Source organism: Prionailurus bengalensis, chromosome B3, assembly GCF_016509475.1.
Source record: "Prionailurus bengalensis isolate Pbe53 chromosome B3, Fcat_Pben_1.1_paternal_pri, whole genome shotgun sequence".
In the NCBI taxonomy this organism is placed as follows: Eukaryota; Metazoa; Chordata; class Mammalia; order Carnivora; family Felidae; genus Prionailurus; species Prionailurus bengalensis.
In genome coordinates this window covers 13,163,250-13,182,733 of record NC_057355.1, presented here as the reverse complement: position 1 = coordinate 13,182,733, position 19,484 = coordinate 13,163,250, and the positions used below count along the sequence as shown (strand labels likewise).

General features: G+C 46.8%; 1 protein-coding gene across 1 annotated transcript in view; it reads right to left on the bottom strand.

Moving 5' to 3' along the window:
- MCTP2 (multiple C2 and transmembrane domain containing 2) overlaps positions 1 to 19,145 on the bottom strand; it is a 240,030-nt gene extending 220,885 nt beyond the window's left edge. The window contains exon 1 of the mRNA XM_043554770.1: positions 18,993 to 19,145. The gene's annotated coding sequence lies outside the window, so the exon portion shown is untranslated. The remainder of the gene's footprint in view (positions 1 to 18,992) is intronic.
- Positions 19,146 to 19,484: the final 339 nt, after the last annotated feature.

Below are 19,484 nucleotides of genomic sequence, written 5' to 3'. Positions count from 1 at the left end.
GCCACTCTGGAAAACAGTATGGAGGTAGCTCAAAAAACTAAGAAATAGAACTACCCGTGACCCAGCAAGTGCACTACTAGGCATTTATCCAAGGGATACAGGTGTGCCGTTTCGAAGGGATAACACGCACCCCCATGTTTACAGCAGCACTATCGACAATAGTCAAAGTATGGAAAGAGCCCAAACGTCCCTCGAGGGATGAATGGATAAAGAAGATGTGGTATATATACATAATGGAGTATTACTCGGCAATCAAAAAGAATGAAATCTTGCCATTTGCAACTACGTGGATGGAACTGGAGGGTATTATGCTAAGTGAAATTAGTCAGAGAAAGACAAACATCATATGACTTCGCTCATATGAGGACTTTCAGAGACAAAACAGATGACCATAAGAGCAGGGAAGCAAAAATAATATAAAAACAGGGAGGGGGACAAAACATAAGAGATTCTTAAATACGGAGAACAAACAGAGGGTTACTGGAGGGGTTGTGTGAAGAGGGATGGGCTACATGGGTCAGGGGCACTAAGGAATCTACTCCTGAAATCATTGTTGCAATATATGCTAACCAACTTGGATGTAAATTAAAAACATAAAAAGAAAGAAACCAGGATACTGGCTCCTCCAAAAATGAAACAGGCTTATAATACGCTCCAGCAATTCTCCTTCTGGTTATATTCCCAAAAGAAGTGAAAGCAGGGACTTGATGAGCTCTCTGTACCACCCCATCTTCATAGCACCATTCTTCACAATAGCCAAAGATGAAAAAACCCAAGTCCATCATTGGATGAATGGAGAAGCAAAAGGTAGTACATACATAGAATAGAGTATTATTCTACCTTATAAGGAAGACAGTTCTGACACCTGCTACAACATGGATGAACCGTGACGACATTATACTAAGTGAAATAAGGCTGTCACAAAAGGACAAACACTAAGGACTCTACCACATGATAGTCACATTCGTGGAGACAAAAAGCAGACCGGTGGTTGCCAGGGGCTGGGGGGTGGGGGTTGCGGGGAGGGAAAGATGGGAAATGGTGGTTTCATGGGTACAGAGTTTCAGTTTTGCAAGATGAAAACAGTTCTGGAGACGGAGGGTAGTGATACTTGCCCAAGAATGTGAATGGACTTAAGGACTGAATTGTGTGCTCAGAAAATGGTTAAGATGGTAAACTTTAGTTTACCAGCATTTGAAACAAAATCTACATTAAGTTTTATCCCTTAAGTGATGAGGCCGCAGTGAATACACAGATCCGTAAAGCGGTACGTTTAAGAGGTTTAAGAGGTTCATTAGGTGAAATAATAAGACATACGTTCCTACAGCAGGGTCCGTACCCCAGGGGACCACGGGTGCCCGAAAAGGAAAAAAAAATACATGCAGGCTGAGTGGTGGTGGAGACCGAGGAAAGACAGAGACAGCACAGGGCTAGAGGTGGCCCGATGTTTTCAAGAGACGCTTCTAGCCTACATATGTACGTGAAATTTCCACCGTATCATCCACTGGCAATCAAAGGGCCACTGCTTTCAAATCATTTTCCCTAGCCACGCTTCTTATGTCATTATATAAATATCAACATATTGCTTCTCATTTGGATAAAATATTTGCTAAAACTTGACTATGAGGACATTTTCTACTGCCTCTCACTCTATAAACACTCAACATCAATGCACATTTAATAACACAATGGAGGGGTGCCTGGGGGGCTGGGTTGGTTAAGCGTCTGACTCTTTATTTCAGCTCCGTTCATGATCTCACAGTTTGTGGGGTCGAGCCCCACCCCGGGCTCTGCATTGATAGCTCAGAGCCTGGAGCCTGCTTGGGATTCTCTCTCTCTCTCTCTCTCTCTCTGTCTCAATAAATAAATAAACTTAAAATAACACAATGGAGACAGCTTTTCCCCCAAAATGGATCAGTTCTGTACCAAAGTTGTTGGGCTATGCTGTGTGTCGATTGTGCTACCTTGGTCCCTTCACGCTGAATTCTATAAATAAGCAAAAAAAAATCAAAATATATTATTTCAGGCCAGTTTTCTCTTAACTTTATGACTGTTCTCTCAGTGATTTCACCTTGCAGAGTTCATGGCTGCATGAGTTCAGACCCTCACTGAGTTAATAAAAGGAAAACTACACAACTCTCAGTTCCCCCATTGTAAGGTATAAATCCACTTAGATAAATTTGTTTTCAAGGCTATTCCATGGTGTTAGTTCTTTGGAGAGCCCAGTGATTTGCCTTAATGTACTTTTAGACTTCAAGTATATTAAAGAAAATCCATGCTGGAGTGCCCGGGTGGCTCAGTCGCTTGAGCATCTGACTTCAGCTCAGGTCATGATCTCACGGTTTGTGAGTTCAAGCCCCGTGTCGGGCTCTGTGCTGACAGCTTGGACCCTGAAGCCTGCTTCGGAGTCTGTGTCTCCCTCTCTCTCTCTCTCTCTCTCTCTCTCTCTCTCTCTGCCCCTCCCCCACTCACGCTCTGTGTTTGTGCACTTTCCTCCAACAGAAAGGGAAAGTTCAGTCCAAAATCATCTTAGATGACAACCACATTTCTGATGGCCAACCCAGATCAACTGATGGTAGTGGCCTGATGAACGATTATGGCAAATGATTCTGAGACTCAACGGGAAACACAAAGTCATCAGCATGAGTATCTGCCCCGGGCTTCAGAAAAGGGAGCAGTGGCTCTATGCCAGTGAACTGCCATCTGTCTCTCGGCACTAATATCAAAAACGTAAATCCTATCTAAGAATCAAGAGTATTCTAAGACTTTCCTCAGAATGATCAACTCAAGAGGCCTTGGCAACTCAAAACACGACAGAGCTAATTAGTTCTGCTCCAACAGGCAAGAGAGTAAAATCCAGGCATACAGCTTTAGAATGTTCTAGAAATAAATTCTTAAAAATGAATGCAGTCACTTCATTCACCTGGTGCAGATGCATCAGGGAATTACGACATTTAGCTAATCTGTTCTGTTATTAGGCTGTTAGAGTTCCTATTTATTTGCCATTACCTGTTTTCATGTTCACTATCTCATACAGAACAGAAACTTCCAGAGGGAAAACAACCTGTATAAATATCTATCTACACAAGTGTTTGAATGGCATCTGGGTTTGGGTTTAATATTTTGTAAATTGTTGCCTTCCTATAAAGTTTTAATTCTGTATTACCAGTATTTTCTGTCCTGAAGGAGACAAAATACACTGCTCTGTACTTAGAGTTAATCAACAGAGAACCAACTGAGGCCCCTGTGGCAGCGTCGAGTTTCCAGAGCATAAAGGATTTTGAGTCAGACACTCACCATCGCAAAGCTGCTCTGGCTGCTTTGGTTCATTTTCTGTAAATACCCAATACAACTCAAAGTTTCATAATTGACAGAAAAAAGGCTACAAATAATCCATAGTGGAAAAGAGTCACTCTGAAAGAAGATGAAGCTCTAATTTCCAGCACGTATCTTGACACAGTTGACGGAATCTTTTTTTTTTTTTCCAACGTTTTTTTATTTATTTTTGGGACAGAGAGAGACAGAGCATGAACGGGGGAGGGGCAGAGAGAGAGGGAGACACAGAATCGGAAACAGGCTCCAGGCTCCGAGCCATCAGCCCAGAGCCCGACGCGGGGCTCGAACTCCCCGACTGCGAGAAGTCGGGCTTAAGTCGGACTGAAGTCGGACGCTTAACCGACGGCGCCACCCAGGCGCCCCGACGGAATCTTTTTTGTATTTATTTTATTTCTTCTTTTCATATTGACTTATTTTGAGAGAGAGAGAGAGAAAGCACGAGGAGGGAGGAGCAGAAAGAGAGGAAGAGAGTGAGAATCCCAACCAGGCTCTGCACTGCCAGCACGGAGCCTGCTATGGGGCTCGAAATCACAAACCATGAGATCGTGGCCTGAGCCAAACTCGGACGCTTAACCGACTAAGCCACCCAAGCGCCGCCCAAGTGGGTAAAATCTTGACCGAGTGAGAATAGGACAGTGTGTCATTTCTAAAAAGCTAACAGCATCATGTGAAATTACGTATGTTTTAGCCATGAAAGGCAAGCTAGAGCAAACCTCGCCACAGCCCTGGGCTCACCCTACCAGCCCATGTGATGGGCAAGTAAAAACAGAAGGACCTCTTGTCGGATGCAAAGTTCTGTCACCGTGAGCTGTGAGCAAGGAGGATAACTCACTGAACCCACAGTGAAGACCCCGCCCAGGAGTGGTCATCCTTTCCATGATGTTCAGTCGTACCGGGTCTGACAGTAACACCTGCACGAAGGAGAAAGTAGCAGCCCCCAACGAGGGGGAAACGGGTGCAGCAAACATTTGGGGTAAAAGTCTAGGGATGTTGTTTTGTTGGTTCAGACCTGTCAGTGACATCATCTGCTCTCCCAGGGATCAAACACTTAGCCCTTTCAGGTCTAGACCAACCATCGCCTCTTTAGGGAGCCTTACCTTAACCCTAACCCGAATCCTCAACCTTGCCCTGACCTTGGCCCTCTAGTATGAAACTGCACTTCTGTGCCATAATCTCTTGTCACACCTGACATTCATCATGGCCTCCAACTTAGCTGATTAATTGATTTGGTCTTCCCCCATCCACTCCCACCCCCCCCCCATAATAATGAAGTCCTTTGAGGGGATGAGACTGTGTTTGCCTCGTTGAGCCCTGCATCTTCAGTGCCTAGAACAGTACCTGGCACACAGCAGTTAAGTCTGGAGGGAATGGGAATGAACGAATTCATTTGGAGGGCGATTCCTTCTACTACTCTCGTGACAGGATATTTACCAGAACTCCAAGCCTGCACAGAGACCGGTATATTCCATCAACCCAAAAAGCTCCACTTGTATTAAGCTTTTTAATAAATGTTTCATTATCAACTGATGTTGGGTAACGTATTTATTGCTCTGTGATAAGTTGTGCGGGCAGCTTCCAGGCACTGGGTACAGACCATTAAATCAGTAATGGCGGCCAGTCCTGACACAGCCTTGTTAGAGGCCCTCTTTAGAGGCTCCTCCTGCTGAGGATGGGGCACATTTTATCTGCCTGCACCCTCCCATCTGGGTTTCCCCCAATCATTTCATAATGGAACGATCGACTCGTATCACCTTTACGAAACTGCGATCGGCAAGTTGACAACGAAGCCCGTCAACTCCAGCAAAGAAAGGAGCCCGCATAAACTGATCGCTGAAACTATCCACCAAGGGCTCCAGGGCTCCCAAACTGGGCATGACTGCAGGTCTACAAGGCCAGCTACTGTTCCCTCCTCCCATCAACATTTGGATTTCAGTAAGCTGAGATCGCTTTTGGTCCTGAGACAGCTAGCGTCCCCAAGAGAAGAAAAGACAACAGCGGAGACCTTCAAGACATATGCACAAGCAACGATTTACGTGTATTCCATCACCTGCAAACTAATTCAAATGTCTAAAGCAAATGTGGAAAACTGCCGTGAGTGAAATAAAACGAATCGTATATATACACACAACCAAGCCTGTGTGTTAAGAAAGTTTTGGTTTTTTTTTAAACACAGATTAAAGGTTCATTAATGGTTCATTTGAAGACGATGTCTCTCAACCTGTTATGACACATCAAAGTGACATGTGCCCAGATCACTGAACTTTTTATCTCAATGCCCAAAGGGGTTACCCACTATCAGGAAGTAGTCAGCGCGCATTAGCGTTTATATGGCATTCCATTACAGCCGCATCTCTCAAATGAAAAGGTAAAGCACACTATTATCCATATTAAAACCATCTATCTTTTAAAAAGGTTGTATCGATTTCTTTTTCCCCCACGTCTTGGATCCCGTCAATGTCAGCGCCAGCTCGATGAAGCGTACCCTGTCTCAGCACAGCTTCGATGGATAGCTCCCAAATGAACTCACCCAACGGTCTGGGGTCTCTCATGGCGTGCACTTGGCAGCTCATTTCATAGACTACCAGCTAGAAAAAGGCGTGGAGCGATCAGAAACATCCGAAACAAACCTCCCCGTGGAGCTAAAATGATGCAAGTGCGTTTTAAAAAAATTTTTTTTTCAACGTTTATTTATTTTTGGGACAGAGAGAGACAGAGCATGAACGGGGGAGGGGCAGAGAGAGAGGGAGACACAGAATCGGAAACAGGCTCCAGGCTCTGAGCCATCAGCCCAGAGCCCGACGCGGGGCTCGAACTCCCGGACCGCGAGATCGTGACCTGGCTGAAGTCGGATGCTTAACCGACTGCGCCACCCAGGCGCCCCTGCAAGTGCGTTTTTAAATACGGGGCAATCGTTAGGGTCAGCAAACATGACACGTCTTAGTTCTTTAGCGCTAACACGAGCCTCCCGCCATCGAGGTTTACCAAAACAACAGCAGGCGGGGCGTCACCTATCAAACTGCGGGTATGTTGTCGCTGAATCCTCATTACCCTATCAGGTAGATACTATCAGAAGCTTTATTTCACAGATGGCAAACTGAGGCACAGGAAGCTTAAGTGACTTGCCCAACGTCACGCGGTTCACAGGTACCAGAGCCACGCGCAGGCCTAGCAGCCCAACTTTACGTTGTCATTCTTTATGCCACCTTGTCCCTCCCTCGGTCTCTATCACCCAGCTTCCTGCTTCACAGACGTCGTTCCTAAAAGGGGCAGCACAGTAAAGGGCCTGCCGGCAAAATTCCAGGAGGCCAGATGGTGTGGGCGGGACAGACATAAACAGTGCCCTTCTCTCCCCAGCGACCTCAGCCTGACTTTGAGGGTCACTTCCTCCCCAGACCCAAGCCACATTTTCCCTCCGCTTCTCAGTCCAAACAGAACTCGCCCTCCCACTTTAAAACCCTCTCTGCTCCCAAGAGGGAGCCTCTAATAATCTTTTCAGAAAGATCTATCTCGACTCTCCACGGAGCTATACTTTTTCGAAAGCAGGAACTGCTTTTGTTTTCTCTATGGCTCCATCGAAACACGAAATCCTGGCTAATCAATACTTTTTTTTCCCCTCTCTTTTTAAGCAATCAGAAACGTAGGCTATGAACCCAACGAAGCCATTGATTAGGTGTCACCTTCCAAAGTCAACCTTCCGAGGTATTAATTCATCCACATATACTTAGGAAACACGGTCTGGTTTCCCCAAGGAGCGGCGGGGCTCTCATCAAATGATACTGGAATCACCAAGAAAATGCAATCAATGCGTGCATGCCCAAGACCAGCTTTCTCACGTCAAGACTTACTTTAAAATGCAAAAGGGAAGAACGCCTTAAAAGTGAAAGTAAAAATCTAAAGTTAAGAAAAGAAAAAAAAAAAAAGGAGGGGGTAGCGTCTCAACTCTAAAAATAACAGCCTCAGGTTGAGTAAAACGGACCGGACCGAGAGGTCAGCTTTCTTGCTCCCTGGAATGTGTCTCCAGTTAATTTCCGAAATGCTGCAACTTACTACCAGCTCCTATGCATGCTGTCTGTCCTATCTTTTCTCATTCTTCTGGACAGAAGGCAGCATAGAACCAAACAGCAACAGCACAGAGAGGTCTGATCTCTAGGCAAAAGCTGCCGTCACACTGGAGGCACTCGCTTATCCAAATGTCTGCTGCAGGCTTACCTATGGCCAAGTAGCCAGCCTCCTCCTTTTCCTTGAAGAATAGGAATGTATTTACGATCCGTTATATACAAGGCACGCTTCAGGGACCGTTACTCATACTCACATCACCCCCACTGACGTGCGTGCAACTCCATTTTACAAGTGAGAAACCAGAGCTCTGGAGACACTTGACGTCCTAAAAATGGCAGAGCTGATATCTGAGCCTGGGATGTGTCTGAGTCCAAAATCGGGGCCCTTCCCAATAACTGAGTCACGGTGAGTCAAGGGAGTCATAGTGTGAAACTCCATCATTGCTGTACTGGGGTGGGAGCTTCTTAAGTGGTCCCACCCCTTGCCTACCCTCACCCGCAATGGTCTCCAGGGAGGCTTACTGAGTGGAGAGAAGAACTTGGACACTTTCCTCTCGGTTATCATTGATTTGTTTTTAATTTTTTTAATGTTTATTTTTGAGAGAAAGAGACAGAGACAGAGTGCGAGAAGGGGGAGAGGCAGAGAGAGAGCGGGGGACACGGAATCTGAGCTGTCAGCAAAGAACCTGACATGGGGGCTCGAACTCACGAACCATGAGATCACGACCTGGGCCAAAGTCAGACGCTTAACCAACCGAGCCACCCAGGCGCCCCTCTTCTCTGGTATCCCTTCAAGCAGCATGCATTGTAGGGCTAGTTCTGATCCCAAATGGAGAAGATGCTTGGCTCATAACACCTGAAACTAAATACCAAGAGTTTTTTAAAAGCTTTAACAAGTTAAGCCGATTACAAGTATTTTTAGTATTCTCATGGCCAAGGATGAGCTTTTTTAAGTGACATTTTAGGGACCACAGAAAAAGGCCTGTAATTTCACCATCCAATTAACCCTGGCAAGATCTGTCTCAAGGTATGCCTTTAGGAAACTGTAATTGTTCAGAGGCACACAGTGAAAAGTGACCCAGCCTAGACTAGACCATCTTCATAAGGGAACAACTAGTAAGTTTCTAATGCTGATTTCCAGGAAAAAAAAAAATATTCATAGACCAGCACATAGTGCAAATATACATATGGACGTAAAAGCAGTTTTGCTCTATAGTATTTCATACATGCCTTATCAAGAAATGTTAAAAGCAGCAATAAAACCAAAGATTTATAAGCACTAAGACAGTTAACTTTAACCCACAGCCACTAGCAAAAAAACAACAACAACAAAACAACAGAAAATTTCATAACCGGGGGCTGGTCTTCTATCTGGCCAGATTCGGGATGTTACTACAAACCAGAGAAACCACCAAAATCATACCAACAAGACACCCAGCACTGCTCAGCAAAATTTATATCAAAAAATAGTTTAGGGGGCACCTGGGTGGCTCAGTCAGTTAGCGTCTAGCTTTGGCTCAGGTCACGATCACGGTTCGTGGGTTCGAGCCCCGCATCGGGCTCTGTGCTGACAGTTCAGAGCCTGGAGCCTGCTTCAGAGTCTGTGTCTCCCTCTCTTTCTTTGCCCTTCTCCTGCTCATGCTCTGTCCCTCTCTCTCTCTCTCAAAAATAAACATTAAAAACATAGTTTAACAACAACAAAAACAGCTCATCATGCATTGCATATCATGAAATGACTGACTTCGAATTGGAATGGATACAGACAACACTGAGGAGTGCTTTACTCAAAGGTGCGTGAGGCTGTGGGTGGGACAGGAGGGTACAGGTGCTGGGCAACTTTGGTTATGCCCTGCAGCTTTAGCGGAAAGGCAAAATACAGCCCTAAAGGAAGTATAATGAACAGAGCCTGAAATATGTTATTTTTCTACTTTCTTCTGTGTTCCAAGAGAACACAGACTATCTAGATTGAAGGCAGGTTCCTAAGAGGTATCTCAGAAGTCCCCATGGGGACAGGCAGAATATTCAGCAAGAGTAACTCTAGCTTCTGCAAGCCCCCATCAACCAGAATATCAACCGCGTCTGTGCACCGTGGACCCCTGAAAGATCTCATTGGGGCCTAATGCTGACACATGAACCACTAGCAGAAAAGCACCCAGGTCCAATCAACAGCACCGCAAGAATTTTATCTGGGCTTTAAAATGTCAACATCTGTATATATTTAAAAGCTGACATCAATTCAAAAACATAAAACACAGTGAAGTCGTTCTCAGGGGTTTGTTCTCATGTGGAATTAACCGTAGGGTTTACACGTAACGGACTGCTTGCTTTGCTACACAAATTTATTAAAACAATGATGTGTTTAAGGCATCACTTGGGTCAGATGAAAGAGAGAGACCTTTCCACGGTGTCTAGCTTCGTGTATGCACAATCTCCTGGCAGGAAATTGCTCTAAAGTGTCTCATTTATCAAGATCCTGCCAAATCCGTCTCCAGAACAGGGTTTAGCAGGATTCCAAAGCTTTATCGATGTGGCTTTTAAAGCAGCCTCTGGGGCGAAGCATTGCAACTCTGCACTCAGCCTGGGAAAGCACAAAGCAGTTGCTTCCAAACCCACAACACAGAGAAATACCTGGAATGGTAGATGTCTTGGGTCTTGGAGACTCTCTAGTTTTGGGGTGAAACAATTTCGCCGGAAACTAAGTCAGAGTGGAATGGTTAAAATCGCCCTGGCTCTTGGGATGGAATAGTAGCGGGAAAAAACTAAATTTCCAACCAACGAGGTGACCCTATACAACTTACTCTCTGATTCTCAGTGTTCTCATCTATATAATGGGGACGTCTCCTATCCAGCAGGGTTCCTGAGAATGAGATATGATGCTGTCACCCAGCAGCTCAGCGTGTCAGGTAGCTGGCACTTGTTGGTATGTTCTATAAACCAGGGAAAACGAAAAACTTCCACTAAAAGAGAAAACATCGATGAAAAGGCATATATTGGCAATGAACACAAAAACGAAGCCATCAATTACTGACTTACAATCTTTTTTCTTAAGTGTATCTATTTGGAGAGAGACAGAGAGAGTGTGAGTGGGAGAGGGGCAGAGATAATAGGGGAGAGGGAGAGAGAGAGAGGGAGAGAGAGAATCCCAAGCAGGCTCCACACGAATAGTACAGAGCCTGATGCGGGGCTTGATCCCACAAACCATGAGATCATGACCTGGGCCGAACCCAAGAGTCAGATGCCTAACCGACTGGGCCACCCAGGTGCCCCACGCATTGACTTATAATCTTAAGTTCATGGTGATAAAGGCAGAAATTGATACAAAGCGGAAAGTCAGAAAGGAAGTAGTTAATAAAACAACCATATACCAATCTGTTATTAATGACCAGGGCCGCACCTACATGTTCAAACTCTTTTTGTTTAATCACATAAATAGTTCACGATGTTTAGAAACAATTCATCATGTACCTTCTCCGTTCTGCCATGTCTTCTGGTTCAAATATTAACAGAGGAAACTTCCTGAGAACCTTCTTTCTCCTTCCTTCCTAAAGCTACGTGTTTTGGGGGCGCCTGGGTGGCTCAGTCAGTTAAGCATCCAACTCTTGGTTGTGGCTCAGGTCATGATCTCACAGTTTGAGAGTTTGAGCCCCTCGCAGGGTTCTGTACTGACAGTGCAGAGCCTGCTTTGGATTCTCTCTCTCTCTCTCTCTTTCCCTCTCCCCACTCACACTGTCTCTGTGTCTCTCAAAATGAATAAATAAAATTAAAAAAAAAAAAAGCTAAATGTTTCTGTGCCAGCTCAAACAGACCTAAGAGAATGAAAGAAATACCAGAGAAATTCTGCCTGTTTAGACAGGCCTGAAAGTGCTGAAAGCGACTTCCTCCCAAGATTCCTCCAAGAATCGCCAACACTCAACTATGTTGGAAGAAAGTGCACGGCAAGCATACCAAAGAGGAAATACGGACGGAGAGCAGCACAAAGACTTTGAGAAGCGATGGAGACAGTTCACGATAGGGCCTCTTCCAGCAACAGACAAGAATCCCTGTCCAAGTGAAGCCTGTCAGTGGGATGACAAACAAAGACAGACAGGTCTGCCAGAGAGACAGACAGACAGGGAAGGTACGCAAGCCTGCAGGACCTCTGGGCCCCGCCTTACTCAGGAGGAAGCAACAGGAGGTGGAAGACTGATCCCAAAGGCCATTTTCAGACTAGAAACCTAGGAACCCGCATGTACAATAATTATGGAATGTTTTACATTAGTCAAGACTGTGAGAGCAATGATGTTGGTTACTGTGGTCTCGGTAATATAGAGTCCTTTTCTTTTCTTTTTTCCTTTTTAATGTTTATTTTTGAGAGAGAGAGAGAGAGAGAGAAAGAGAGAGAGAGGAAGAGGGGCAGAGAGAGGGAGACAGAGGATCCTAAGCAGGCTCTGTGCTGACAGCAGAGAGCCCGATGCGGGGCTCGAACTCACGAATCTTGAGATCGTGACCTGAGTCAAAGTTGGACACTTACCCGACTGAGTCACTCAGGCGCCCCTAGAGACCTTTTCTGATATACTAAGTTCTCAGACTAGACCCCAACATTTTCATAATGTCTAAAATAGTCCCCTTCCGACCACCACCAAAAAATAAATAAATAAAACCCAAATTATTACATTATCACCGCAATCATTATTTTTGTTCGGTCTGGTTTTTGTTTTATTTATGTAGCGCCACCTTGCTCGCATCTTGGATCCCAACACGGTGACAGTCACACAGGTAGGTTCGATACTTTCTTTTTCTAGTTTTCCTGATCAGGTCACAACCTCCCGTGAAGATTTCTGACTTTTAATGGACACAGTTGCTCGTAACCTTGCAGTTCCTCAAAAGCATTCATCCAGCAACTTCTGAAAACAACCTCTTTGTTCTTTCCAAACTTGGCTCCAGGCTGGGGCCCCGGCCCAGGGGGATCTCTGCCCGCCACTGGCTAACGCCAGCTGACCATTCCTGCTAAGTGTAAACAGCCCTGTCTCTGGAGGCCGCCCCTCAGTACTTGGCTAGCACCTTGTGCAAACAGCACGCTTTACTGTAGTCACTTGCTAAGCTATCCGACTTTGCATCTTTGTAAACTCTCAGGGGCCAGGGAGCTACCTGGCCTGTTGTCTGATTCACAACAAAAACGTTAGCACATACTGCCTGTAATATAGGCTCAACTACTAGCCTTTGGATAAAAAGAACACATACTTATTCATGTCAACCACTTTGGAACACATGCTTTAAACAAGCCTTTGGCTCCACTCTGACCACCTAATCCCACCTGATATTCTGCACAGACATTAATCGTATAATATTGGCATCAGCAGCATCTACCAAACAGCATTGGCCAACCTGTATGACCTAGCAAATGATACAATGAGTTAATCTGTAATAAACATGATATATATATGTGATAGATGAGTGCTTTTAACAAGAGAAAATAACTAAGGGGATAGATGGTAAGCATTTTACCTTATGACAATTACATGGACTCAAATTCTGAAAGCAAGCTTTTCAGCAAGCCCCTTGTCACTCTCCTGCCCTTGTTTGCTGTTCCACCCCACAGCCCTCCTCCCACGGGCCAGGCTGTCAAACACGTGAAAGGCCAAAGTGAGCAGAGAATTTATCTCCACCCTCTAAAGAAGGAGCGGAAGTAAACCTTTTTCACCTTTCCCATCCAAGGAACTGGAATTTGTTCCTATCCTGCGTTTGCCAGGAGAAATGTCCACGTTTCCTTTGCGACCTGCTTCTCGCTTATGCCCTCTCCTTGGGAGAGACGGCGTTATTCAATTGTTGATATTACTCAGCCCCTTGAATTATTCAGTTGTTATATCAGCTGCATTATTCAATGCACTCAAACCTCTACCCTGGAGTCAGCCAGACATTTCAAACTCACAGTGTCCACAAAACTCATTATTATTCTTTGAAAACAATCTAGTCCTGACTCGCGACGCTGGCACCAACCTAGGGGCCCAAGGCACAAACCTCAGCCCCCATACTCCCTTTCTCCCATCACCCACATCCACCTGGTCACCTCTGCCACGTCCAAGATACCTCCCCAGCCTTCAAACACCCCTGCTTCCCTATTGCCTTCAGCCAAGCCCTGCAATCTCTCTCCTGAACTAATATAACTTCTTAACTCCATTCGCACTGACTCACTGCCGGAATTAGGGCAGCTGACTCCATTCAGCCAAGGTACTGCACAGCGAGTTTGTCCCTATCCCTCTGTGGGGATCACACCTGTCCAGCGACCAACGTATTTCCTTCCAGTGCCTGATATCAACACTTAGCGCAACGAGGCAGGCAGCAAATGACCATGTGAATGAACGAATGCATGGCTGAGACGGCCTGCCATAGACTCAAGTTAACATTGGTCTACGCATTTGTCTCCGGACGGGAACCGAACACACGGTAACCTGAGGTCCGCACCCAAAGGCAAACCATCGTTCGATACACTCACACATGGACTCACATCTATAGCTGTGTGGTTTGTTTGGTTTTTTTCATGCTGCCTGAAATGATGGAGGTATTCCACGATAAGAGGCACAAAATTGCAGGTGCGCCTGGGTGGGTCAGTCAGTTAAGCATCCAACTCTTGATTTCTCCTCCGGTCACGATCTCACGGTTCGGTTCATGGGTTCAAGCCCTGCATCAGGCTCTGTGCTGACAGTGCAGGGCCTGCTTGGGATTCTCCCTCTCTCTCTCTCTCTCTCTCTCTCTCTGCCCCTCCCCTGCTCACGCTCGCTCGTTCTCTCTCTCCAATTAAATAAACTTTTTAAAAAATGTACAAAATTATGGGGAATAATTGTTTTCAGGAAAAAAACCAACCAAACAAACAACTGTGACCTTGCAAAGCAAGCATAGGTTTTCTAGATGCCTTCCAGGACATGATGGACAAACACACCATCATCTTTAAGCCCTCTGTGTCCTGGGCAGGGAACTGGCCTTTGGAAGAAAGGCCTCCATGCTAATAGATGAAGCTCACATTCCAAAACAAGGCCACCTTCCACAGTCACCCACAGGAGAAATCCATATGAGCCCATAATCATGCCAGGGAAAGAGGCATCTTCCGTGTTACTCGTCGTATATATGCAATCGTGCCCACTTGCTTAGGAAACCTTAGAAATTCACACTAGGAGGGACTGACACAATTCTTCCTCTGTCCTCCGGCAATGTGTCCCTAAAGAAAAGCCTGTTGACCCCAAGTGATGAGCAAATCACCGTGGGTTGTTAAACAGGGCCATTCCAGGTAGCCTTCCAGCCTCTCCGACAATGCCCGCCCACAGCAAGGACACGGATGCAAACTCTCCCGGGCAGGAAGAGAGGGAAGGCGCCTGAATCCTGGCTGAACCGCCTTCCAGCTGTGTGCCCTGGGACATTACCCTGATGTCTCTGGGCCTCGGTTTTCTCAAATTAAATGGAAGTGTCAACAGGCCCGCTTTGTGGGGTTGTATTCAGGATTAAAAGAGTTCGTATTTCTTAGCACAACGCCTGAGTACAATCTAGGTGCTCAATAAATGTCAGTGATCATACTATAAATGATACCTCTATGCCAATCCTAATATATGAGCTTATATGCTCCCCTTATTCCGTCTATGCCCTACCAGTGCTCGTAAATACGAAGAGTGGTGGTTCTCAAACTTTGGCATAGACCAGAATCATCAAGAGGGCAGCCTGCTATGCTCCAGACATAGAGTTTCTGATTCAGGGGGGCCCGGGATGGGGCCTGAGGATATGCATTTCTAAGAAGTTAATCCCAGTGGGTGCGTTCAGCTGGTCGGGAAGGACACGTTGAGAAGCACTAACCAAGGGGGCCTCACGGCAACCATGGAGGAAGCGTGTAGGTCCAAACCTCCAGGCCTTCTACAGCCTTCCACCCTGGACCCTTTCATCTCACTAACTCCACCAACAATTCCAAACTCAGTTCAAGCAATCAGGAGCCCTCCAGGCTCTAGGCCAGCACCCACGACACTGTGTTGTCATAATGAAACCAGCTCCATGACACCAGGAGCTCGGTGACAAATAGGACCTCACCAGAGTCAGTGCTTGGGACAGAGAAAACCCTCCGTAAATGGTGACTGGGAGAGCCAAGCAAACTGAAAGGTCTTGGAGTCCAGCTCTGGGCCTTCCTCTTGGGACTGATCACTAGGTATGAAATGCCGAGTCCCCGATAAGCCCAGTATCCCTCCCACCCCAGCCACCGGCCTCAACTCCACTCAGCCAACCATGAGTCCTTTGCCTCCCTCCAACCACAACTTGGTCTCTTACTCTATGAAGGTAGTGAAGTTTCAACTTCCTGCCTCTTACTGGCCCCTATGAGGGCTACGAGCTGCTAGGAGATGCTAAGTGTTCTCAGGGAGAGAGGGTTGCAATCAGGAAGCATTTTTGCATAAGTATTTCTGGTAAACTGCCCAAAAAGATCTCAGCAGAGAGATGGGAGCCAAGATGGCGGAACAGCATGGAAGTTTTTTGTGTGTCTCGCATCCATGAAATACAGCTGGACCAACACTAAACCATCCTACACACCTAGAACACTGATTGGAGGATTTATACAACAATCTGCACAATATGAACCACAAAATTCAGTAGGTACACAGCGCGGAGAGGTGAATTTGGGGAGCGAGGAGCCACAGAGGGTAGGGATCTGCTTTTGTGCACGGAGAGAGGATGGAGACTGGGGATGGGGGGGCGGAGAATAGGGAAAAGCGCCCCTCCCCAAAAGCAGCTGGAGAGGAAGTGGAGAATTGGAGAGATCTCAGCGGAGAGAAGACAGGAACCTCCAGCAAATGGTTATCATTTCTTTTTCCATTCTAAATAAGCATCCACTTTCCTAACAAGTTTTGCATTATTCTTCCTAAAAAGCATCCCCAGATCGAAAATTGAGATCTGCCCATTTCACATCTCATGCAGACTCTGCTCCTGGGCTCTTTGGCTTTTCTGGCAATTTCTCTAATTCAACACTCTCTGCCTCTTCATTAGAGCATCTCACCAAGCCACGCACACTTCTACAAACACATTCTAGGCAGGATTTCAAATACTCCTAAAGAAGACTTCAAGGTGTGCTGTCAGCCTATCAGTTTCACTGTCAAATGAAGATAGAGAAAATAAAAACTGTGCCAGGCACAACCCAGGCAGAAGATCCCACCTGATTGTCTCAACACAGGCAAAAAGCCTCCCTTAAACACACACACATACACACACAACAACAACAAAAAACACCACTGCTTTATTTTCAACACCTTAAGATAATTTAAACACGAAACCCCTCAATTTCTGTGTGTAATTACTCACAATCAAAAGGAAGGTTTTAAGAAAGCAAGTTTTGAAATATTACTTAAAATTCAAAGGCCTATTGTCATTCTCATCCTCTACAGTATAAATGCAGTTTGAAAATAACTTTTGTGGTTTACAGGAACTTAAAGAAATTATGAGCTGTTATGGATCATTCTTACTCAAAGGCTAAACTTGGGATATTAGGATTTCTTCCCAAACAAGCACACTGCAGTACTCTACACTTACAGAGATTTAAGGAAAAATGGGTACATCTTTTAAAGTAAATGTCGGGGCGTCTGGGTGGCGCAGTCGGTTAAGCGTCCGACTTCAGCCAGGTCACGATCTCGCGGTCCGTGAGTTCGAGCCCCGCGTCGGGCTCTGGGCTGATGGCTCGGAGCCTGGAGCCTGTTTCCGGTTCTGTGTCTCCCTCTCTCTCTGCCCCTCCCCCGTTCATGCTCTGTCTCTCTCTGTCCCAAAAATAAATAAACGTTGAAAAAAAAATTTTTTTAATAAAAAAAATAAAATAAAATAAAGTAAATGTTATGTATATTCATGTATGATTATAGACTTATACACACAAAGTCCTTTCTAGGTGACGACGATGGATTCCATTCATCTGGAAGATATGAAATCCAGCTGCAAAAATGTTAAAAGCTATGAATAATATGAAAACTGGCTGTCACCTCAACGCGTAATACACAAGGAATGCCTACAAAGTTTTACTGACTTGTCCCAGTTGGATATGTTGGGTCCTTAAAAATATGTTAAGGAAGACACATAATAAATTCTGTATTAAAAAAAAAAAAAGAAAGAAAGAAGCTGTTCATCTTCTTGTCCCAGACTGACCATGGTTCAACCACACAAAGAGAATAAAAGCAACACTCGTACACGACAGTGACCTTCGGTCCCAGGAGGTGGATTGTTCTACGAATATAAATTTGAGTTATTTTCCATTCAATCTGCCAGATTTACACTGTTGGCCTCACAGCACTGTGGAGTACTGAAAAAGTAGGCGTTTTGCCCTCGGACATAGTTACCTGCCACTCTCAGGTGCTCTAACAACCTTAAACAAATTGCTGAATTCTTCCCTGCCTGTACCGGGGGGGAAGAATACCTATGGTGTGTATTTTGTGCAGCAAGATAAAGTGCCCAGCATGGTGCATGGCGCAGAATGGATCCTTAACAATCTTATTTTAAAGAACAGGTTTGATTGTCCCTGTCGGGTGGGTGGCAGGCCAGGCTAATGACAGTCTTCAGAGATTTGCATTCTCCCTGCACTTAAATGCTTATTAGCAGAGATTAAAGAGGCGTCCCTGTGCCATTGCCCTTTCTAAACACCCACCTGTGAGGAATGAGTGCCCTAAAATGCCCCCTTCGTCCCAATACCCGTGCTAGCAAAAGCACACCAACCTGGCTCCCGCAGAGGTTCGCCCTTAACAGGCAGACAACAAATACTTATTGAATTCAAATGCTGCTGACCCAAACAAAAAATGAACGCTAATGGAAACCATAATCCATAGACCTGTCTGCCTGAAGTTCCGCTTCTCGGGAAGCAGGTTTTGTAAAGTTCTAGGGTTCACCTGGAAGCTGTCTGGTAGCCGTAAGTGGCCCTTGCCGAGGTAACTTCCAGCCCACACTCACGTAAGGACCCACACGCCGCCGAAACCCTCAGACACCGCACACAAGTTCGTTAAGATGTTTTCACCCCTGTAAGGAAACGCAACCATCTCTAAAAGCCATCAGCGCCCCCAATTTGCCTAACAAATGGACAGAGCGCTGGGGAACTAACTGCTGAAGCAATCGCCTCTCAAGTTCACCATCACCGTATTTTTTTTTTAACGTGCGAGAGACCCCTCTGTAACCCAGAGAAGTCTTCTAAAGCTTTCAGCTGTCGTGCAGCTGCGCTAGGCACCAAAGCAGAACCTCCAGGTCTCCACGGAGGGAGCGCGTCAAACCCCACCCAAATGAGGGGCTGACCTCTGCAGAAAGAGCCCGGGAGGTGGCGGTGACCGACTCCACTGCGCCCAGAGGGGGCCAAAGGTGTGCCTTTTCAGAAGCCAAGAATTCCCGAGGCAGGCTGCCCGCCCCTCGTGCGCTCTCCAGGACTAGCCGCCGCGGATTGCTGCCTCCCGTCCTTGCCACACCTTCTGGGTCCCGGGAAGGAGTTTCCCTGGATTCCCATCTTGAGCCCTCAGGGTCCCCGACCCCTCTCACCTCAGTGGGGAGCACAGACGCCCACCCCGGGAGAGAGCAGGCGGCGCCCCCGCGCCCCTCCCGCGCGCGCTGCCAGGTGCGCCCCGCACCGCCCCTCACCTGTCCGAGGTTGCGTCCCCGGGGGCTGCCGAGGGGTCAAGGCGCGCCCCTCGCTTGCCGGGACCCGCCGCGGCCGCCACTCGCAGGCGCAAGAGCAGCCGGGACGCGGCGGGGGCGAGGGCACCTCCGGGGCCGTGCGACTTCCTTGGCCCCCGCCCGCCAGCCCCGCCTCCAGGGGGCGGAGGTGGCCGCGCGTCACCTTGGAGCCACCTCCCACCTAAGCGCGGGCGCGGCCCCTGGTGGCTCTGGCGGCTGCTGCCTCTGGGCACCCGCGGGGCGAAGAGGAAGAGATCACGCTGAGCTGCCTCGTCTGGCCCGGCTGCCAAGAAAACGAAGATGCGTCCCAGCAGCGTGGCGGTGACTGGGCGCGGAGTTCACCCGCGTTTTAGTGCGAAGTGAGGCAAGGGGACAGCTGTGACTTGCGAACTTGTCACCGCAGAGTACCGTGTCTTCGCGGATACGCAGAGGAGTGCCCCAGGGTGCCACCGCTCC